General features: G+C 38.3%; 1 long non-coding RNA gene across 1 annotated transcript in view; it reads right to left on the bottom strand.

The window, feature by feature from the left end:
- LOC141373842 (uncharacterized) overlaps nucleotides 1-24,164 on the bottom strand; it is a 60,888-nt gene that overhangs the window by 22,326 nt on the left and 14,398 nt on the right. Inside the window, exon 2 of the long non-coding RNA XR_012380191.1 lies at nucleotides 8,290-8,385. This is a non-coding gene — a long non-coding RNA (uncharacterized lncRNA). The remainder of the gene's footprint in view (nucleotides 1-8,289; nucleotides 8,386-24,164) is intronic.

The raw sequence follows: 24,164 nt of genomic DNA, 5'->3' as shown, positions 1-24,164 counted from the left end.
CATAGATATAAATAACATGAATAAAGAATGAAAATCTTCAGGGAAAAGGAGTCAGTCATGTCTACATGGACAGCAATCTGCAAAATGAAGAACAGTTAATAGATATATTTCTTTCAGAAGTATCCTGGGATATTTTTAAACTTTGAATTAGGATCAGTCACTGTCCAGATACATTAATGTCTGTTCTGTGAACTCTTAATCCCAGTCATCTGTCTCTTTTGACTTCCAGAACTCACTAGTAGCCATCAGTGTATCTCAGATTCCTTGGTCTATATTCCTCTTGTCAATGTACCAAACTAATAGGAATGCTATTATTCACAGCTCATCTTTCCCACAATAGTCTCCTAAGAGTTTTTTTAACTTCAATCTTTCTTTTGTTTATAATACCTGCCACTATCAGTCCTTTGAAAATAAAAATAATGCCTGAGAGTTTATTACATGCCTGCCAATCTAAGGACTATTTTGAACCTATAACAAGTGATTTATAAATACTTATTGACAGATGCAGCTTGAAATTCTTCCTTAAGAATCTAGCCCAAACAAATAAAAACTATTAAGACGATTAAATTTAGCTATGACTTTTGATTTAATTATAAAACTAGTAATCCATAGCCATAATATTTTCAGAATTTTATGTTAAATATGAAGCCAGTAGAATCTGAACAGCATGCAGGAGTACTGGGGGTTGGAGGAAAAGGAAGGCAAGGCAGTGTTTGGGGGCGGGGTAGAAGGAAACTGCATAATAATGCATTTTGGGGAGTCTAAATTGAACTGTATCTTTGTGACAGTTATTTAGGAAATTCCAAGTTCTTCATGGTTTCCTTAAGTATGGGATCTGGCAATAAAAAAATAATCTGGCATTTATCTTTGGAATTCAGGCAGCCACAGAAGTCCAAATAAATCTAATTTCCATGATTCCCACGATTTTAATAACCATTTGCAGCGTGGAAACTATGTGTCTGCTATCAAATTAAAACTATAAATATCAAAAAATCTGCACACTATAAATATGTAATAATTATGAAATGATCGTGTGACTTCAATTGTTATAATCAAGGCTATGAATTCTCACTAGATTGAGGAATCTAATTTCAAAAGCTTAGAGTTAAATGTGGCAAAGGTAGTGATTTCTATACACCCTTCTCTCAGAGCTAATCCACATGGTTTTTAAAGTCAGGCAGAAATATATAAGAATGTGACAAAATGCCACTTTTATTAAAAAGTTTAGGTTATGTTCCTAACTACATCTAATTTTTTTAATTAGTGGACAGAGAAGTATGCCTGAAGTGGAAACACTGGGCAAAAATCTTAAGATTCCCTCCACATGTAAAACTCTAGAACTTCCTTGTTACTTAATATCATTTAAAACTTACCTACCAAATTCCTTATACATAAAGCAAACACTGAAGTCCTATGTCAGCAGGTGTCATGCCCAGAGAAAAATCAGTACTTTTTATAGTAGTGCTTATAACATCCCTGAAGGAACAAGATAGGATGAGAATCCCTGCCACTATCCACTAATACTGGGACTCATGCAGAGTTCTATGCTGATATAAGATACGTGTATGGAAACATGAGTCCTTGATGTTTGGCCTCATCAAGCACCGAGAACTTCAGCTCTCCTCATAAGATGAATTATAACCTATTCCCCTTACTCTGTGTTTCCATTCTAGCTCAGAAATTTAGACATCGTTTTCAAAAAGGCATCAAAGGGCGCCTGGGTGGCCCAGTAGGCTGAATGTCCAACTCTTGGTTTAGGCTTAGGTCTGATCTCAGAGTGCTGGGATTGAGCCCCGTAGCGCTCCATGCTCTCTCTCCCTCTCCCTCCCCCTCCTTGCTCCTCCCCCCTCACTTTAAAGTAAATAAATAAATAAAAATTTTTTTTAAAAAGCATTAATGGGGCAGCTGTGTGGCTCAGTTGGTTAAGCGTCTGCCTTCAGCTCAGGTCATGATCCCAGGGTCCTGGGACAGAGCCCCGAATCCGGCTCCCTGCTCAGTGGAGAGCCTGCTTCTCCCTCTTCCTCTGCTGCTCCCCACCCCCCCCTTGTGCTGGCTCACTCTCACGCACGCGCTCTCTCTCTGTCAAATAAATAAATAAAATCTTAAAAAAATAAAAAGGCATTAATATTTCTAAATTTTCATATTGAATTTTAATATTTTAATGCTAGAAAAGAAGGACATTGATTAGTCTAGATCAATAGATTTCGAGCAAATAGAAAGCTTCCATCCTGTACACTGACTGCCAGTTCCCCTCTCTTCCCAGAATGCTATCTGCCAGTTTAGTGTGCTAAGACTCAGAGGAAATGATATCACAGATAGAAATTCAGAAATATTAAAAAGGGCATAACCCAGGGGCGCCTGGGTGGCTCAGTTGTTAAGCGTCTGCCTTTGGCTCAGGTCATGATCCCAGGGTCCTGGGATCGAGCCCCACATCGGGCTCCCTGCTCTGCGGGAAGCCTGCTTCTCCCTCTCCCACTCCCCCTGTTTGTGTTCCCTCTCTCACTGTGTCTCTCCCTGTCAAATAAATAAAATCTTAAAAAAAAAAAAAAAAAGGGCATAACCCAGAGTCCACAAAGTTAAATCTGGTTTAGAGAGATTAAAAAAAAAATGGGGGGAGGGGTTCCTGGCTAGCTCAGTCGATGGAGCATGTGACTCTTGATCTCAGAGTTGTGAGTTCAAGCCCCATGTTGGGTGTAGAGATTACTTAAAAATAAAAAATCTTGAGGCATGTGGGTGGCTCAGTTGGTTAAGCAGCTGCCTTTGGCTCAGGTCATGATCTCAGGGTCCTGGGATCGAGCACCGCATTGAAGCAGGGAGCCCGCTTCTCCCTCTGCCTGCCTCTCCCCCTGCTTGTGCTCTCGCACTCTCTCTCAAATAAATAAATAAAATATTTTTAAAAATTAAAAATAAATAAAAAATCTTTTTTTTAAACAAAACCGTTTTAATATTCATATAACACTTCTGCTATGGTCTGAATGTTTGTGTTCTCCCAAAATTCGTATGTTAAATCCTAACGTTAGAGCCCTTAACATAGATGGAAGGATTAGAATTTTATACCACAAGTTACATTAAGTTATAAAATGAAGTTAGTAACTGTTCTTTGTTAACCATCTTCAGAACCAAAATAGCATTCAGAGTTTTGTTATCAGGCCACAAGCTTTTAGAGGATGTAAAGAAAAGTAGATCCTACCCAGAGAAAGATCAGAGACCCCTGACATAATCTAACTCTCAAAATGAGAAAATACATAGAGATTAAGTATCTTGCCCAAGGTCACAGTGCTAGTTGGTAAGAGAGCAAGATCTAGAAGCCAGACTTTGTGAAATGAAAGCCTCACTTCTTAAACAAGCCATCTAAACATTATTATATCTATAGTTCAATGAAAAATTTCCCAGTTGAAGTCCTACAGATATATATCTGCGACTTAATCAAATGCTTTTCTTACCTGCCCACTGCACATGAAAGGCAAGGTCAGAGTTCTTTTGGCCATGGTTTAAGGCATAGTAATTTGCTGCCTGCTAGTATTTATCTCCCATCTCATAACTCATATAAGGAGATATTGAAATGATGATTCATCCAGGTTTTCAGATTTCCTAAAAATTAGTTTCTGTAGAACATTCCATATATCTTCATTTACTCCACCGTCAACTAACTTTACAGTGGTAACCTTGAAAGTTAACTTGCCCACTTCCCTCATTCACATGCAGCCAAGCCTGAGAATCCAGAATATGCAAAATGACTTCCTAGGATTGCTCCCAGTACACACTGTGTTTCATGAATTGAGTGTAGAAATATATAGAGATAAGGCATGCTCATACCTAAGCATATTTCTCTGAGTTCTTACCCAGATTTCAAGGTCTAATTGAAATGAAAACTATTTCCTGAAATCTCTTCCAGCAAACCCAACCACAGCGATTTTTCCCAACCAGGACATTCTACAGGGTTCGAGTTAAAGAACTACACGTTCAGCATTGAGTACGCCCCGTCTTTAGTTCAGAAACACCTCAAGTGTGATCCCAGCTACACGGCTTCTTCCTACCTCTGCTCTGCTGGGCAACTGGGACCCTCACACTGACCCTTTTGTTCTCCAAATTTAGAGAGGGAGAAGCGGGAGAAATTTTTTTATCCCCTAATTCAGTTGAGATAAACTGGAATTTTCAAAAGGGGCTCTCCTAAAATGCTAAAGGAAAAACAAAATTGGAATAACAGCAACATAGTGACAAAATTATAGAAACAGTCCTATTCACAGTACACATTTTTAAACCATCACACAAATTTGGTCTAACTACAGACTGGCTTGGTTCGCTTAATTTCTGGGCATACAGGCCCTTGGTTCTTGTCCTCACCAACTCCCGTCTACCCCAGATGCCATAAACCCAATTTGAACAGTATTCACACTAGAGCCTTTGTGCGGGTCATCTCTCTGGGTACTGGGCCACCTCGACGCTCCCTTTGATGTCAGACTGCCCTTTCATCTGGGCAACTACTCCCACATAAAAACCCAAGTTCAACCTTCTGTGCCTTGAGAAAACCCTTTTACAAACCTTTGGCAAGGCACCATGATTTTGACGATTCCCTACCAAATTTCCTCCCAAAAGTCAAACATATTCACTTATCAGATCCTAAGAGAAACCAAACACTTACAAAGAGAATATTACAAGCTCTCTCCAGGCACTCACAGACCCCTGAAGCTCATGTTGAGAACCTATATTTTAGAATCTAGTGATTACACTGCCTTTGACAGGGAGCACCATTTCCCAGAAGTCTCTTTCCTTATGTGATTCTCTGCTCGCTTCCCCTACATCCCTTCTTCTGCACCCAACACTGACAGCAGATTTCTTAAACTACCCACCCTCATCCGGCTTTGTCACTGACTTCCTCTCTGTAAAAAATACTTTTAATTTTCTGTTAATTTGTGAAGCAGAGAAGATTGACATCCCTAGCCCTTTTTTCTTTAAAGATTTTATTTGTTTGACAGAGAGAAAACAAGCAGGGGGAGTGGCAGGCAGAGTGAGAGGGAGAAGCAGGCTCCCCGCTGAGCAAGGAGCCCGATGCAGGCGGGGCTTGATCCCAGGAGCCCAATCATGACCTGAGTCGAAGGCGGATGCTTAACCGACTCGAGCCACGCAGGCGCCCTCTAGCCCCTCTTTGATAAGGCTGTCAATTCTTTCCCCTTTCTCAGATCCTCCAAGTGGCCTCCTCCAGGAGCCTTACAAAAATCTACACATGCTATAATCAGGCAGGGTGAAAATGCACTTACCAAAAAACAAAATTTAAAAACACATCCAAAAAGAAAAGGTCATTCTCTTACACTTTCTATTATCTTTTAGTCATTAATCAAATAAAGTTATTTAAGATATTAATTTTTTTCAATATATTTCTCCTTTCTCTTCCCTCCATTTAAAGAGGACAAGAGCCTCTATGACTCATTGCTTCAGGGGAGGCAGACTAAGTAGTTTGAATGTTTTTCTTACTTTGGAATTTCAGAAACCAAAACCCAATGGACAACTTAGAGAGTTCACAAACATAAACAGAAGAGCTTTGAAGAAGCATGAAGGGAAAATGATTCAACCCCAGACTAAGGATATATCCTGAGCAAGGAGATCAAGGCAACATCCACAGTTCTTCAGCGCGCACAGGTCCCTGAAGGCACCTGGCAAAAACTCAAAAACCCGGAAAGTGTTGCCTGGGTGGTAGATGTCACAGATGGGCACAGGCAGCTTTGGAGAAGTTTCCCATGTCCCAAACATGACAAGGAAGCAGTGGACCAGCACAGGATCTGAGGAAGCCATGCACGGTGGAACCCTGAATTTCTTAACCATTAAACGTCTGACCTGATAAGTGCATGCCAGAGTCTCCCCCAGCTGAACATGTAAAGACCCCCACAATTGTGTGTGGCACAACTCTGGAGAAGGATAGGGAACTCCTTCAGTAACTGAGATCAATTTTCTCATATTAAATTTACTTTTTTGGAAACAAAAAGTTGCCTTATTTTTTGTACAGTTGAGTTTGTGAAATGGGATTTATACTTTTTCATTTACTCCTGTATCTTGTTTTTCCAATTACTTTTATGATTCTTGAAGACAAAGATCAGTCTTAAACTCCTGTATCCCTAGAATTTTTCAGAGTGCCTTGAATTTAATTAGCACTCAGTGTTAATAAATTCTGTTTGATTAACATTATCAAATCATAAAATCTTTTAACTGGATGCATTAGAAGATCTTTTCTTCCAATCTCTTAAGGAAACTAAAGCCCAGGGAATTTAATTTTCCAGGTCATACGTAAAGCCTCATGTTTGTTTTCCTTCCAGAATAACTTTAATCTTCTAAAGTTTGAGGGCTGTATTGTCAGGTGTCTTCTTGAAGACCAGGCCTTATTAACTGATACCCAATAAAGCCAACATAAATGGATAATGCACATTTAAATTGTCCACTTAAATCCCCCCCGCCCCAGTGTTCAGACTCCTTTTAGAAATACTAAGGACATTGGTCCAGTTTGTCTTCTACACTTCCCACTCCTATAAGAATGTCCCCTTTCTCTGGAACACTGGCTGATGAGCCACTGTGTGTGACTGCCTCTTTAACCCTCCCCTCCACCTTCAGAAAAAATATCAAGAGCATCATTATTGTCAGGGTGCATTCCACTCAGGCATATCCTTAGGGGGCAGTAAAACCAGAAGATTGAGAAAGGTCCCAGGCCTTGAGGGAGAAGATGCAGCTTTGCCAGATGGTGCTAAATGAAAGCCTGAATTGTTATACAACCCCTTTGACAGAGTTCAAGTGCAGAGACTCATCACATTTTTAACCAGCATCACTTTGTCTTCTGAATGCTTGCTAGTTTGTTTTTTGGGGGGTTTGGGTTTTGTTTTTTTTGTTTTTTTTTTTCATTTTCTTTTCTCAAGGCTGTGCCTGGCTTTGTTTTAATTTCATTTAACCTATATGAAATATTAAATATTTCATAACCTATATGAAATAAGACTAAAATGCCATGAACTGGGGACTTATTATCTCCTTTTCCTTTCTCCCCTCTTCTCTTGGGCTTATTTCTACTATAAGGAAGTTTCCTTAAATTTTCCAGTCTTCAACAGTCGTCTTTTTTTTTTTAGTATCTGCATAAAATACCAAGAGTCCAGTATGGGAAGAAAGGGAAGGATGAATAGGTTGAGCATAGAGGACTTTAGGACAGTGAATGTTCCTGTAGGATATTATAATGATGGATACATGTCCCTATACTTTTGTCCAAACCCACTGAATGTACAATACTAAGAGTGAACCCTAAGGTACACTGTGGACTTTGGGTGACTGTGATCTCTCAGCATAGGTTCATCCTTAGTAACCAATGCTCCACTTTGGTGGGGAATGTTGATAATGGGGGAGGCCAGGCATGTGTGAGGGTAGAGGGTGTATGAGAAATCTCTGGACTTGTCTCTCACTTTTGTTATAACCCTGAAACTGCTATTAAAAAGAAAAAAAGCCTTTAAAAATAATAAAAAGTAAATTTTAAAATCCTTGAGCCCCGTGAGCATAGTACAGTAGAATACTCAGCATCTCTATAATATTCCTTAGACTACTGACTCCAGCTTCAAATTTTTAAGCCAGATTTAGGTCCTTATCTCCCACCCCACTGTCATGCACACTGCAGCTTCCGTCCTTGGTACACAGCCCAAACGGGATAGAGCTTCTCCTCCTGCATTTCCAAGAGCACTAACAACTCAAGGCTATTGCATCTATTTTACTAAAGGTATGGGAATAAATGAGGGAGATTATGGCACAGGACCAAATAAGAAATTAAGATGAATATTTAGACATTTTTCTTTGGAAATTCCTTTGTTATCACCACCGTGGGGAATTTCTCCATAGTCACTTGTGTTTTTGCCCTTGTCCAATAAAATCTCCTGGGTCCCCTTCCCACCTTCTGTCCTAATACTTGTCTCCTCTCTGCTATCTATTTCTAGACCCCTTCAACCTATCACCCCTTCCAGACCCCGTATTAGAATCCCCATCTTCCTCTTACTTAATCATGTAGCATAGTTTAGCTCACATTTGTTTTATTCTCTACTCCAGACTAAGTTCTAAGCCTATTTTCATACGGCCAAAAGTCTTGCCATGAAATTTCTTAAGTAAAAAAGCCACATACCTCCAAGATTAATTATCATACTCCTATGTGATGGAGAAGCAGCAACCTCATTTCTCTCTTTATTAGCAACTATTTTTACCAAATGTGAAAACTTGGAGCCTTTGTGTGTCCAAGAGAAGCAGAGTCATTCTAGGAGGATTTGCAAGTGGACATACCTTCATTCGAGCCTTGTATTTCTGTTTAGGAATATCAAACCATCCTGAAGAATCTCCACTGTGGTCTAGTTACAGCTGTGCTTCCTAAATCAAATCCTGCATGGTAGACCATAGTTCAAAACAGATGCCTCAGATAACTTTAAAAGTGATTATTTTGATTTAAAATTTCCCCCCATCTTAGAAATTTTGAGGCAGCTTATCAGACATCTACAATATAACCTTTAAAAAATGTGGCCTCAAGCCAAGGCCTACAGTGGCAAGATAGTAGACAGTGATTAGCATGAGCCAGGCAACACTAGCTGCCCTAGGAAGCAAGCTCCTAACATTGCTGGATGAGAGGCAGGCAATCTCTATCAGGAAGCTGCCCTAAAAAATGGTCTTGTGTGATCAAAGGTGATGGTGTTGGGGCATTTGGGTGGCTCAACTGGTTAAGCATCTGACTCAGTTTTGGCTCAGGTTAGGATCTCAGGGTCCTGAGATCGAGCCCACAACTGGCTCCCCACTCAGCAGGGAGTCTGCTTGCCCTCTCTCTCTCCCTCTTCCCCTCCCCCCACTCATGTACACACTCTCTCTCTCTCTATCTTTCTCAAATAAATAAATAAATCTTTAAAAACAAAGGTGATGGTATCATTATACCCAAGAGCAGCTCCAGATCTTCCCAGTTACCTGCAGCAATAATCTAAGGAAATCTTTGCTTCAATTTTAATGCTGTTCTGAGTGATCACAGATAAGTGCATTCTGAGTCTGTTTTCACTTCCAATACTTCTTGTTGCAAAAGAAATTATTTGCTCATTAAGTTTATCTCTTTTATGAGGTAATTTGGAGCATTCTATGCACGTGGAAACCAAATAAGGGAATATTCTGAGTGGCGTTGTCAAATGAGCTAGCTCCAGTGGTAATGTTTCAGTGTAGACATGCATTGACATCTGTGTCTCCTCCCTTGTCTTTCCTCAGGTTTTTGGTGAAAGGTTCTCTCTTCTTCCTCCCTGGCATAATGTCTCTCACAGAGTAAGACTGTTTTCATCAAAAGAATGACCTACTGGATTGGATTTTCTTACCAGAAGAATGATCACCAGGAAGTGGCTGTATTTGAGCTAGTTTACAGACCAAGAACATGGTTAGTTACATAAATCATTTTAATATTTTCTTCATAGAAAACTTATTTCATAGTTTATTTAACTGTCCAAAAGGCACATTCATCATGAAAGAGAATTTCAATTCAAAAGACTGAGTCAATTATTTTCAATTTTCTTCTGTGATTTAAACTTATATCTAAATCAGTGATGAATCACTAAATTCTTCTCCAGAAACTAATAACTACACTATATGTTAACTAACTAGAATCTAAATAAAAACTTGAAGCATTAAAAAAATAAACCTATCTAAATCAGTCATGAGTATCACTAAAACAGTATTTGAAAGCAGCTCACTTTCTAAATTAAAATTTCCTAGAAGTTCCTGTCTAATAGGAAGAAGAAGGAGAAAGAGAAGGAGAAGGAGAGGAAGAAGAATTTGTTGTTGTTTTTCTTTTGATTTTAAAAAATCCTAAAAGCTAATAGTTGACAAAGTCAGAAATCAATTCCAGGATCTTTACTATGCTCTGTTAGGTACCTTTCATCCATTTATCTGTTCATTCACACCTTTGATATTTACTGAGGTCCTGCTACAAACAGCATATAACAAAGTGATTATGACAACTGAGTAGAGCAATTTACTTCTGCAGTGATGGTCATACGACTGCTCCTTCCAGACTTCAAAGGAACAACTTTCTTTCCCAAATCTAAGTTCGAATGCATTAATTACACTAATGTAACTAGGGTTAGTTATTGAATCAGAGCAGTGGGAAACAAAAGAAAGAAGGAGGAAAATTTGTTGCTTGCATTGACCTTATTGATATAAAGTCAATAATGAAACTTAAACACATTGAGAAATTTCTTAATATTTTCACCTCACTTCCCACTGAAAGCCTGAGGAATAAACCTTTTGGTAGTTATTTTTTACCTAAGCAAGTGGAAACCAACGTGGGGGCAAACTTACAAAGTGATGTATTCGTGCACTGATTTAGAGAACCCAGAGTTTAGAGGACATTACTCTGGAAGGGACATAGGGACCAGGGACAGAAAGAACCCAAAATTAAATAAATGATAAAAGTTAATGTTCTCAAATGAAAGTTTTCATCACTTCAGTTTGTGAGATACAATCACAATTTTTTAACACACTGGATATAAACACATGAGGAAAATTGCATAGTATAAAAAGTCCACATCACTTACAAACCAGAACTGATTGTTTATGCACTTGTGTGAAAACATGATTTGGCACTACTGCCACTGAATGGCTTTACCCTAATCTATAATTGAATTTAGATTAGGACATGTGGTATAAGCATCATGGTTCAGTCAAGTTCTGCTTGAATTAATACTCAATACCTCAAGCCTGGACTGTTATAACCTCCTGATTGTCTCTCAGTCTCTCCACTACAATAGGGCCTCAGCCAGACTCATCTAACTAAAACAATGCTTACTCAAGTATGCCCATTGAACGGCTCCCCATTGTCTAATAAATAAAGTAAGTTTTCATCCTGCCATTTGAGGTTCTCCGCAATACGACCCCGATCTAACTTTCTATCTGATATGTGAGCCCCCCCCACTCCAACTGCACCGGGTTTTTCACTGTTCCCCAAATAAACAACGCTGATTCCCTTCTCCACAACCTTGTTTATGCTGTGTTTCTCCAGATGTAACCACGTTAGAAGTTCATGGAAAAACACAGTTCCTTGGTGAAACTTTCCTATCTTTCCTTCCCACAATGGTTTTCCCTCTAAATTGCTAGAGCCATTTCTCAATCTCAACGCTATTAATACTGTCTACATAAGTTTTGTGGGGGAGGCTGTCCTGTACTCTGCAGAATGTTTAGGAGCATTCTTGGCTTCCACTCTATTGGTGACTCTAGCAATAGGAGTCACCATCCCCCTAGTCAGGACAAGTAAAGCATCTCCAGAAATGTCAAATGTTCCCTAGAGAGACAAAATCATTCCCAGTTGTTCCAGATCATTATTGTCTGTGTCACTCATATTGGTATTTAAAAAAACCCCTTGTGTATTGCCTCCTAAACTGGACTGTTATGGTATAGGTATTGTGTCTTACCTTACTTTGAATTCCTAATAGAGCACTGCAGTGAATACTCAACAAATATTTAAAATTTGAATTTAGTAACTAAAAGAAGCAAAATGAAAGATCTGTTGACCTAACTGCAGGTTTTTAAATGTGGAAACTGAAAACCAGAAAATGAAGCTATTTGCCCAAAATGAATGTGTGTTGATAGAATAGTTCTCCTCCTCCTAATCAGTAGTATTAACATTATGTACATCTTGTTTCATTGAATCTATGATTAAAGACTTAGTTAATTTTACATCAGCATGAGCAAACTATAGTCTGTAGTTTTACTGAGGGTTCTTTATTCTACTTGGCTTTAATAAAACTCATATATTGTATTGATACCTTTCTGTTTTTATATTTAATGAAAAAAGTTCTGAAGTGTTATGGTATAAGCGTTAATGGTATAAGAAATTGGAGGGGGAGACGAACCATGAGAGACTATGGACTCTGAGAAACAAACTGAGGGTTCTAGAGGGGACGGGGGTGGAGGGATGGGTTAGCCTGGTGATGGGTATTAAAGAGGGCACGTTCTGCATGGAGCACTGGGTGTTATAGGCAAACAATGAATCATGGAACACTACATCAAAAACTAATGATGTAATGTATGGTGATTAACGTTAACATAATAAAATTAAATTAAATTAAAAAAAAGAAACCAAAAGACCATGAAATTGTGGTTGAAAGATTAGGGTTTACCATGTGTAGGTGTGTGATCTTCAGCGAAACACTTAACTTCGTTTTGTCTCCACATCTCATCTTTAAAATTCTTATTCCACTAAAAAAAATAAATAAACTCCTTGACAGAGGGGACATTATTTCTTTGCTAGCGTATCCCCAGTACCTGGCACAAAGTATGGCATTCACCAAATATTTGCTAAATAACTGACTGCTCAACAGAGAATGTATTAAGGGCTTGCTTTAACTTAACCTGAAATAAAATGAGGTAAAAAAAATTTTTAAACCTGGAAAATGTAAAGTGTTAAACAAATTCAAGATATTGTGCTTTAAAATGCCTAAGAAACTTAATATGTTTAAAAAATAGTGAAGGGAGAAATCAAAATTAAAATTTGTGATATGTCTCCAAAACAGTACTTTGGGGAAAGTTTTCAGCATTAAATGCCTGGATTAGAAAAGAAGAATGATCTTGAATCAGTGAACTCAGCTTTCACCTTAAGAACCTAAAAAAAGAGGGGTGCCTAGCTGGCTCAGTCAGTAAAGCACGCACCTCTTGATCTCCAGGTTGTGAGTTTGGGCCCTGCACTGGACATAGAGATTACTTAAAGATTTTTTAAAAATCTTTAAAAAAAAAGAACAACAAACAAAATCCAAAGTAAGAAGAAAGGAAATAATAAAGATCAAAGCAGAAATCAATAAAATTTTTTAAAAATCCAGAAAATCAGGAGAGAAAATTAATGAAATCAAAAGCCGGTTCTTACAAAGATGCTTCACATCACATGTCATTGAGGAAATGCAAATTAAAACAACAATGAGATACCACTACACACCTATTAGAATGGCCCAGATATAGAACACTGACAACACCAATTCTCATTCATTATTGGTAGGAATGAAAAATGATATGGCCACTTTGGAAGACAGTTTCAGTTTCTTAAAACTACTAAACGTTGGGGTGCCTGGGTGGCTCAGTCGTTAAGCATCTGCCTTCGGCTCAGGTCATGATCCCGGGGTCCTGGGATCGAGCCCCACATCGGGCTCCCTGCTCCGCGGGAAGCCTGCTTGTCCCTCTCCCACTCCCCCTGCTTGTGTTCCCTCTCTCGCTATCTCTCTCTCTGTCAAATGAATAAATAAAATCTTAAAAAAAAAAAAAACTACTAAACATAATCTTATCATACAACCCAGCTTCTTGGTATTCACCCAAAGAAGTTGAAAATGTATGCCCACACAAAAACCTGCACATGAATGTTTATAATAGCTTTATTCATAATTGCCAAGACTTAGAAGCAACCAGTATGTCCTTCAGTAGGTAAATGGATAAACGCTTGTACATCCAGAATACCTACCATTTACATCGACATGGTTGGGACTGGAGGGGATTATGCTAAGTGAAATAAGTCAATCAGAGAAAGACAATTATCATATGGTTTCACTCATATGTGGAACATAAAGAAACAGCACAGAGGATCATAGAGGAAGGGAGGGAAGCCTGAATGGGAAGAAATTAGAGAGCGAGACAAACCATGACAGACTCTTGACTCTGGGAAACAAACTGAGGGTTGCCAAAGGGGAGGTGGGTAGGGGGATGGGGTAACTGGGTGATGGGCATTAAGGAGGGCACGTGATGTGATGAGCACTGGGTGTTATATACAACTAATGAATCATTGAACACTACATCAAAAACTAATGATGTACTATATGTTGGCTAATTGAATTTAAATTAAAAACAAAAAAACAAAATAAAATAAAACAAAACAAAAAACTGTGGTACATCCAGATAATGGAATACTGTGTAGCAGTAAAAAGAAATAAGCTACCATGGAAGAAACTTAAATGCACTTTATTAAATGAAAGAAGGCTATCTGAAAAGGCTATGTACTGTATAATTCCAACTGTAGGATATTCTGGAAAAGGCAAAACTACAGAGACAATAAAAAATCAGTGGTTGTGAGGGATTGGGTAAGGGGAGGAATAGGCAGAGCACAGAGGAGTTTTAAGGCAGTGCATGAAGTATCTGTCATTATACCTATGTATCTGTGTCAAACCCATAGAACATACAACACCAACAGTGAACCCTAAAGTAAATTACGAACTTTGGATGATTTCAATGTGTCAATGTAGGTTCATCCTTGGTAATAAATGTGTCACTCCAGTGAGTGATGTTGATAGTAGGGGAGGCGATGAGTGGTGGATGGGGGGAGGGGGTATAAAGAAAATCTCTGTACCTTCCTCCCAATTTTGTTATAAACCTAAAACTGCTCTAAAAAATATATCTTAAAAAAATAAGCTGGTTCTTTGAAGTAATCAATGAATTCAATAAAACTCTAGCTAAACTGGGGGGGATAAAGACTACACAAATTACCAATTTCAAAATGAAACAGATACTATCACTATAATTCCTATAGATACAAAAAAATATAATAGGAACTACTATAAAGATATTATTAATAGATTTACACCTATAAATTCAACAACTTAAATGAAATTAACAATTTCTTTAATAGTCAAAATGATAAAAGCTCACTCAAAAAACAATAGGTAACTAGGGACATCTGGCTGGCTCAGTCAGGAGAGCATGTGACTCCATCTCAGAGTTGTAGGTTCAAGCCCCTCAGAGGGGGTAGAGATTACTTAAAATAAAATCTTAAGGAAAAGAAAAAATAGATAACTGGAATAATCCTTTATCTATTAAATAAATTAAATTTATAGTTAAAAACCTTCCCACAAAGAGAATTTCAGGCCCCAGTGGCTTTACTGGTGATAGACAAACATTTAAGAAGAAATAATCCCAATTCTACACAGTTTTTTCCAGAAAATTGAAAAGAAAGGAATGCTTCCTAATTCAAGTCATAAGGCCAGTGTTACTCTGAAATCCAATCAAGCCAAATACATTACAAGAAACTACAGATCAATATCCCTCATGAAAATAAATGCACACTTTCTAAGCAAAACTTTAGCAAGTAGATTGCAACAATATATTTTTAAAAAAAAAAAGGTAACACATTATATCCAAGTGGGTTTATCCCTGGAATGCAAAGCAGTTTTAAAATATGAAAATTAACTTAATTTACCGTCCTAATAAACTAAAAAAAAAAAAAATCAACTCTATTGCCACAAAAATAGCATTTTACTAAGTTCAACATTGATTCCTGATTAAAAAGTTTTTTAACTCTTAAAAAAGTCATAACTAAAAGGAATTCCCTCAATTTGATAAAGTGCATCTGTGGAAAGCTTTTAGCTAATATCACAGGTAAAGTTGAAAGACTTTCCTTTTCAAATCAGGGAGCAAGACAAGAATGCCCACTCTCACTACCGCCATTCAATGATGGGCTGGAGATTCTGACCAATGTAATTAGGCAAGATAAAGAAATAACATGTATCCAGATTGGGAAAAAAAGAAGTAAATACGTTTTTATCCTCAGACAACATAAACTCTCATACAGAAAATCCTATGCAATGTGCAAAACAATTATCAGAGTAAATAAGTCAGTTTAACAATGCTATAGGATACATTTCAAAATTGAAAATCAGTTATATTTCTATATACTAGAAATGAACAATAAGAAATTAAAATTTTTCGAACACCAGTTACAATGTTATAAGTAAACATGACAATTACTGTAAGTAAATATGATATACATAGGGATAAATCTGACCAAAAAATGTACAAGATGTATACGTTACAAACTTCAAAACATTACTGAGAGAAATTTTAAAAGATCTAAATAAATGGAGAGATATACCATGTTTAAGGGTCAGATGACTCAATATTGTTAAGATGTCAATTCTCCCCAATATGATCTATAGATATAATGCACTAGGGATATAATGAAACTTTTGGGGATGTTGGATATTTTTATTATTATAATGATAATTTCATAAGCATATACAGATATCAAAAGGAATAAAATTGTGCACTTTGTGTGCAGTTCAGTAGACATCAATTATTCTCTAATGAAGCTGTTAAAAATAATTTAAAAATTCTTTGGGACACCTGGGTGGCTCAGTTGGTTAAGCGTCTGCCTTTGGCTCAGGTCATCATCCCAGGGTCCTAGGATCGAGTCCCGCATCGGGCTCCCTGCTCGGCGCGAAGCCTGCTTCTCCCTCTCCCACTCCCCCTGCTTGTGTTCCCTCTCTCGCTGTCTCACTCTCTGTCAAATAAGTACATAAAATCTTTAAAAAAAAATTTCTTTAAAAAATTTTTAAAAATAGGGCGCCTGGGTGGCTCAGATGGTTAAGCATCTGCCTTTGCCTCAGGTCATGGTCCCAGGGTCCTGGGATCGAGTCCCGCATCGGGCTCCCTGCTCAGTGGGAGCCTGCTTCTCCCTCTGCCTCTCTCTCTCTCTCTCTGTCTCTCATGAATAAATAAATAAAAAGTTTAAAAAAAATTTTTTTTAATAATTAAAAATTTGTTTAAATGCCAATCAATATGTATCAATAACTTCAAATATATGCATGCACCTGCCACAGACTTTGTATTTTAGGGATCTATTCCAGGAAAATATGGCTGACTGAAGGCACATTTATTCTATTCCTTAACTACACTTTACTGAAAGTATAGTTATGATATTTTAAGGGCATGGCAAAGGGTGGAGAGCCCAAGGAAAAGAAAGTTGGAGAAAAGACAACCAGCAAAATTTTGAAATCTGGGAATAGGTGAGTTGAGACTGATACAGCACATCAGAGAAGGAAAAGAAATGCCAAGACGCCACTGCCTGGGGGTGGTCTTAGAATGCCAGCTGACTAACTGAACAGAACCCCAGGAAGTCCCAGGAGTTGGGAGGCATTAGGTGGCTCAAAAAAGAGATGAGCAGACCAAACCCATCAGACCTCCCAATCTCTTTCCTTATACCCACTGCATGCAGCTGAGTGACTGATCTTCCAGCTTCTTCCACCATAAAAGTCATAGAAGTATTCTATGGAGAAGCTGAAGCAGATTACTCAGGGACACTAAACACAGCTGAGGGTGTGCTCTGGACTGAATGCCTGCATTACCTTCACATTCATATGTTGAAGCCTGATCCCCATTGTGCTAGTATTTGGGGGTGGGGCCTTTCTGAGGTAATAGATCATGAGAGTAGAGCCCTTATGAATGGAATTAGTGCCCTTCTAAAAAGAGGTAAGAGATGCAGCCCCTCTCTCCCTCCCCCTCTCTCCCCACCCCTTGCTCCCTGCTCTCTCCTTCCCTCCCTCTTTCTCTTTCCCTGCCCTCCCTGTCTCTCTCTCCTTTTCCCTCTCTCATCCACTCTACCCCCATCATGAGGATACAGCAAGAAGGTAGCTATCTATAAGCCAGAAAATGAGCCCTCACCAGACACCAGATCTGGCAGGGCTTTGATCCTGGACTTCCCAGCCTCTAGACTGTGAGAAATAAATGTTATTTAAGCCACCCAGTCTATCGTATTTTTGTTATAGCAGCCTGAATCGACCAAGACAAGGTGAAAATGGGATGATCAAGTGAAAGTTAATATGAAGGGATGACTTGCAAACCCCTTTCTCCCACTTTGCACTGAGAACAATGAAAGCCAGCCTTATGTATTCCTCAGATATTACACTGGAGGATTCCTCTCTGAGAAAAGTAATGATATCAAAAAGAAGAACAAAAAACAAAGCCTTCTGATGAAACAAATTCAGTGAAACAGACCAAGCCAAGCCCACTATTTTGAAGCCCATTACTCAATAAACTCTGTCTTTGATACAACAGACACACACACACACACACACACACACACACACACACACACACACAAAGCTTCCAGTCAGCTTTTTACTGCCTTACTCTCAAATATGAACAGATAGCCAAAGACCATCTGACATTGAGGAAAACCCTCTAACAAATAAAAGCAGAGATTGCAGACAAGGCAGACAGCAGAGAAAACTTGAATAAACTGTACTGAATATTCTCAGAGATTGAAGAGAAGATCCCTAAAGAAAAAACTTTAGAGAAAAAAGAAAAAAAACTAAATTTTAAAAAACTGTCATCGAAATAATAGGATGTTAGAAATAAAATATTCAAAATATACAATAAAACAAAGTTGAAGTTGCTCACAAAATATACGGGGGAAATGATGGAAATGAGGAAAAGGAGAAACAAGTAACAGATGAACACAGGCAATTCACCAGCTAGTAAGAGTTCCAGAAAGACAAATCAGAAGCCTGAAGACAAGGGGATTTTAAAAAAAGTAAATTTCCCAAAACTGAGGGATTTTAGTTGGAAATTGAAAGTGCTACCTAGTGATCAAACCAATGAGTGAAATAAAAGGCCAACACTTATAATTGTGGACTTTCATAATATAGGAGCACAGTAATGCAAAGAATATATTTAACGTATGTGACCAAGCATAACAAGGCATCACACTAGGTACTAGCAGATACATAAAAGCAAGCTAAAGCCTCATCCCTATTGCCAAAGGTCAGAACGACTTTGAATAATACAGGTAGGACATCCGCCACTACATTTTCCTCTTATTTTGGTTCCTATCTTCAGATTTTTTTGTTTTTAAACAAGAGCCACTTTGGAATGCCTCTGGCTACACATTCAGCATGTGCACTGGGTGAAGAAAGCCAGTCCCTTTTTCTTCTGAGCCCTCTGCACAGGCACACACATCCGCACACACTCCTACAGAGACGTGGTACAGGTTTTAACACCCTCACGCATTTATGGACACATTCACACACACCCACATGTGCACGGCTTGGTTCCTGGTGAACAACTGATTCAAGCAATCAGGGACAAAGACTTAATTTGTTGGTTTTCAGAGTAGAAGAGGACCTGGCCACCTGAGATTAGAAAGGAGGTATGTAATTTATTCTCTGACCTCCTAGCTCCTCCTTTATTTTGCTAGAATTTCAAACTTTTACTTTTTATCCTCATTGTTCTCATACACCACCTCTTTGGCAGTTCGCAAGTTTTTCCCAGGGGTCCTGCTAGTAGCTTTTCAGCAACCAGCCATTCAGTGTTTTTTTGAAAAGGCAGCAGGGTGTCATGGACTTGGGCATGACCAGAGCTGGGTTCCAGGCCTGTCTTAGCTACTCAGTTGCTGGTTCGAAGCCTCAGTCTCCTCAGATGCATTTTCTATCAACAAGAAATTGTATTCACTGACCTCCAAGATTCCATCCCATCTTGAAATTCAGTAATTCTATATTCTGAACATATACTCTGACACCTCAGCCATCAAGAACAAGCTTTGTTTTTGTTTTTTTTAAAGAATAAATATTGTATTTTAAATATCCATACAACATATCCACATATATAATTTCAAGAAAAATGCAAATAATTTCAGCTGGTTAAATTTAGAATGCTTAAAAAAATTTAGAATGCTTATATTAAAACCAATTCAACAATACGCTCTGGCACTATTCCCAGAACATTTTCATTTGATTGGGAATTGTTTAAATTTTAATCCATTTTAAACCCTTCTCTCTCCCAATTGTGCTCCTCTTAGAATGTCACATTTGAGATATTGACTGCAATTACACTGACTCTCTTATTAAATCATGTATCTCAGCAGTGTTATCGCTACCCATGTGGATGTTTTTTGGGCCCCATGTAGAACGTGTGGCGGGTGGTGAGCATGCATTTATATAATTATGAGTGCGTTTCTGTGGATGCCCTTTTCCTTCCAAGAGCACCTGCCAGCAGGCCACTTCTCTCCCACGTCAGTAACAATACTGTTGACTACTATGCTCGTACTCCTCTCATTTTCCCCTTTCCTCTTAAAACATTTAAGATAATAGCAAAACTGTCCCTCTTAAACACTTCTGCCAGCATAAACTCTAGAAAAACAGACAAAAAAACAATTTAAATTGTGCAGAGTCCCACGTCAAACAAGTTCATCTTTTATAAATTAATAATTGCACTGCTTTTCCTCACCGGTGTTTCACTGCTATCCCCAAATTTTATTTAGGCTGGATCCCAATCTCCATTGGCCTTGGCAAGAGCAAGTGGAAATGTGGCAGTAGAGGGAAGGAGAAGAGCTTCAGGCAGGACCCTCGGTGGATGATCATGCCCTATCTTGCAGACAGAACCCGCTCCGGTCTTTACGATGGGCTTTTATACTCAATGCAAACTCTTTCTCTCCAGCCACTGACCCAACTGCTGCCAAACACAGAGCTCCACCCTTTCATTAGAAGAGCTATCATACTTGAAGCAACCACTCGGTGCTGGGCACTGAGTTACCATTTTGCATAAATTGTATCCCTTAATCCTTACAGGATCTTACAAGTCAGGAATTAGCTTGTTTGTTTTAAAACTAGGGATCTGAGGCTCAGAGAGGTTAAATAACTTACACAGTATCCAAAGACAGTAAGGAGGTAAGCCTAGATGTGTACACAGGTTTGTCTCACTGTTTAAAATATGTATTTGTTTGAAAGTAATCATAACCAGAAGGTAGCGTTGGATGAGCATAAAAGTGGAAAAGCCTATACAGATATCCCTTTAATGTGGGAAACAAAGGCAAAAGAAAAATTATTAAATTTCCTCACTACTTACAACCCCTTGACAAGTCCTTGAAACAGGCAGAGTGACATTCCTCTAGGGACTCAGCTGCCTCGATGTTGACACTTTGCTAAGGGCAAAAGGCAATCTTAGCCCAACCCCAGGACCCTGTAAGTGTACTTTAACATATAAAAATTCCTTTGGAAACTCCCTTTATCTCTACCCACCCCAAGATACATGTTGGCAATCATCCCCCAAGCATATGACCCACCGATATACATCTGAAGGGTCTCACGACTCAGGTTTTATTAGACAGTAATAAATGACCTTTTCCCAACAACAGCTAGTCCCCTCAAGATCCTGGAAACCTTGCTTCCAAAATTCCTTGGAGACTTACGCTATCCCTAACCCCCTCCCAACTTGAAAGTATATAATGGGCCATTCCTCATGACCCCGGTGCAGGTCCTGTCCCCATGCTTTAACAAAACCACCTTTTGGCACCAAAGACGTCTCAAGAATTCTCTGTTGGCTGTCGGCTTCGAATCCTAACGTCTTTCCTACATCACCTTGCTTTTCCAAAGTTGGCATTAGACCACTTTGCTTAATGAAAGACCTACATCAGTATCTGTTTTTGCTAACCAAGAAAAATCTAAAGAGGATTTTTGCTTTTGTGAAAAAAGGTGAAAGCGAAACTAGCATTCAGCATTCATTTTGCAGCAAGCAGTGAGAGCGAGCCGCCCTGCCAGGCTCCTTCCCTGGGAACTAACAGCATCTCAGCATCAGGCTGCCATGACTTTGAACTGTGTCTGTGAACATCTGCACTTCATCCCAATTTATTGTGCGCACCCACTAGCAAGATGTGTCCTAAGGTATTTATTTTAGGGGTCTGGGAATGCTCAAAAATGTTATATAAATATAAATGAATGGTAATTGCATCTTTGCTTCATGCCGTTTCGGCTTACATGAGGTTTTATAGGGTCCACTCTACTGTAGTAGTACACTAACGGTGTATCTCAATTTAGACAAGCCACATTTCAAGTGCTCATTACTCACACATGGCTAGTGCCTACCATGTTAAACTGTACAGAAGAAAAATGGCTGCTGGGGTTAGATTCCTAGTTCACAGGGCTTTTCTGTGATATTTAACACCTCAGGTTCACAAAATGGTTACCAAATACCAGACATCATATCAGTATTGTAAAGCAAGAACAGGAAAAAGCTACCACCAGTAAAACCTCTACTTAGATCTATGAACTGTGTCCCAAAGTGACCCTTAATCATAAGATGGACTAGGAAAGTGAGAAAGTAGGTTCTGATTTCCTGTGAAAATATAAGAAGGGGACTCGATATAGAAATCTATTTGTTAACTGGCAAGGTCGGCTACAGACACTGATTTATAAAAACGGGGAAAAAATTTTTCATTTAAAAATAAAAAATTAGAAAAAAAACAGGAAAGAATATATTACAAACCAATGAAAATTCCAGGAATCACAAAAACATGCCCTTACTTCATTTTATAATATTTATATAATTTTAACTAAATAATAAATAGGTTTTTCTTTCAGAATAATATTTATCTAGCTCATTTGCCAGCTAACATATTTGGAAGGAGAGAGAGCAATGGAATATCAGGAATAAAGATTCTGAGGAGAAATGTGGTCCAAAGACAAGGATCTCAACTTCCTTTTCTCCACAGATCTTTCTATGGAAAGCCCTCTAAGAATATATGCGTAAACATACTGAACACCCAATATAACACTATTTGCTCAAATTCCTATTAAACTAATGTCAATGTTCATTTTAATACATCACAAGGTCATTATATGCTTCGCTTTAACAGTTTACAATTCTTCCTGGCTATCTCTTTCCAAAACCAAATCACAGCAATAAATAGATCTAAAAAAATAATGCAATCTTATCAACAAAATTCTGTAGTTATCTTGATGGAAAGGGAAAAGATCTTTAGTTTCAGAAAAATGAGTAATATATACCTTTGATGTAATAAGCACTGGGATTTGATTAGCAAAATGGAAATAAATTATCTAATAATTTATACGGTAGATAGCTTGAATCCCACTGTACTATTGTACAGATACTAAACGTTATGGTAAACTTAAGTCTTACACTCTAATTTTCGTATGTTCTCTTTTCTCACAAAAATCCTCAACATATTTTCAGTTATCTTAAACCATGATATGACATAGCATACTTTATTTAGTAGTAGAAAACTAATCTCTAACGAAGTCATTCTGTATAATGTAAATTAAAGCTGGCATTTCGTTGGCCCAGCTTTAACTAGGTGTACGTACATGTAAATGCAGGCATTCACATAATTATTCAAACTGCCCAACAGGTCATTTAATGGGATTGTGTGAAGCAAAGTTGCCATGAACTAGAATATAGGGCACATTGCATGAGCTTACAATTACAAGCATAAAATTCCTCAGATGAAAACATGAATGAATGTAAACCATCAGAGAAAATTAAGTCAATAACATAGTCTATAACGGTAAGCTCCTGAAATTTGCATTTTGAAAAGGAGTAGAAATCCTTGGATTCTGCATGACAAAGAGTAATCCCATTATAACCTCACTGCATTGTATTGTGACTGAGATGAACTTTGTACCACATTATATGAAGGATACATGTTGACCTCACGACAACTAAGCCCAGCTTCAAGACATTTTTATGACTGTTGCTTAATACATGAAAAACCAAATAAAAGAACAGTTTGTGCAATCTAATATTACCACTAATACCATTAATAACACTTGAAATCCTCTTTTCTTTTTAAATGCCTGATGGCATGTCAAGTGGTTCTATAGCCCCTATACGAATACGGATGCCTGACTTCTATATTCTGTGACACAGGATAGTAATAGTGTACACTATAAATCAGTTGATGACTCATTTGTGACATAAATTCAGTGTATGAATTGCCAGTGGATCATACTTTCCTGTCAGCAGAGCATGGAGTAAATAAGCACTCAGGGCTGTCAACACCACTCTGGGCTTTGACACACACACCACCGAGGTAGGGTGCTAAGGACCAGCTACAGGAACGCTATGTATAGATCTACAGTATTGCCTTTGCCAGGCCTCCCTTAGAAATCCTAAAATGATGCTTGTGTCACTTGAAAATGACGTAAGATCAAAGTGTTCTCTTTGGGAATACTGTCAAAATACTGTCAAATTGACGATCATTTTAAAATTTAAGAGATTAAAAAAATGAGAATACTTTAATTCTAATTAAAAAGAATAAGGGAACTGATTTAAATTCAAACAATAACTATGGCTTCACCTCCAGCCTTCTTGATTTATACACACAAGCAAGAAAGATTGTTGGTACTACAGACTTGGAAGAAAGCATGGAGGAGAGGAAGAACTTAGACTTTGAAGCATCAAAAATTCTAAATTTAATGTTAGATCCTTATTCCTAAGGGCCCTTCCTGCTCCCCATCATGTGACTCAACCATCCTCTCTGTTGTCTGTTCTCCCCCCCCCCCCCCCTCTCTGCTCTTCCCTTTGCCCTCCTCTCTTCCTAGAGAGTAATTCAGCCATTACCAACCTTGTACCCAAACCGAGCAAAGCAATACCTTTTGCAT

Source organism: Callorhinus ursinus, unplaced genomic scaffold (genome assembly GCF_003265705.2).
Source record: "Callorhinus ursinus isolate GAN/ISIS: 27379988/994484 unplaced genomic scaffold, GSC_fseal_2.0 scaffold1, whole genome shotgun sequence".
NCBI lineage: Eukaryota > Metazoa > Chordata > Mammalia > Carnivora > Otariidae > Callorhinus > Callorhinus ursinus.
Note: the sequence above shows the minus strand (reverse complement) of the source record. Positions and strands in the feature narration are given on the sequence as shown.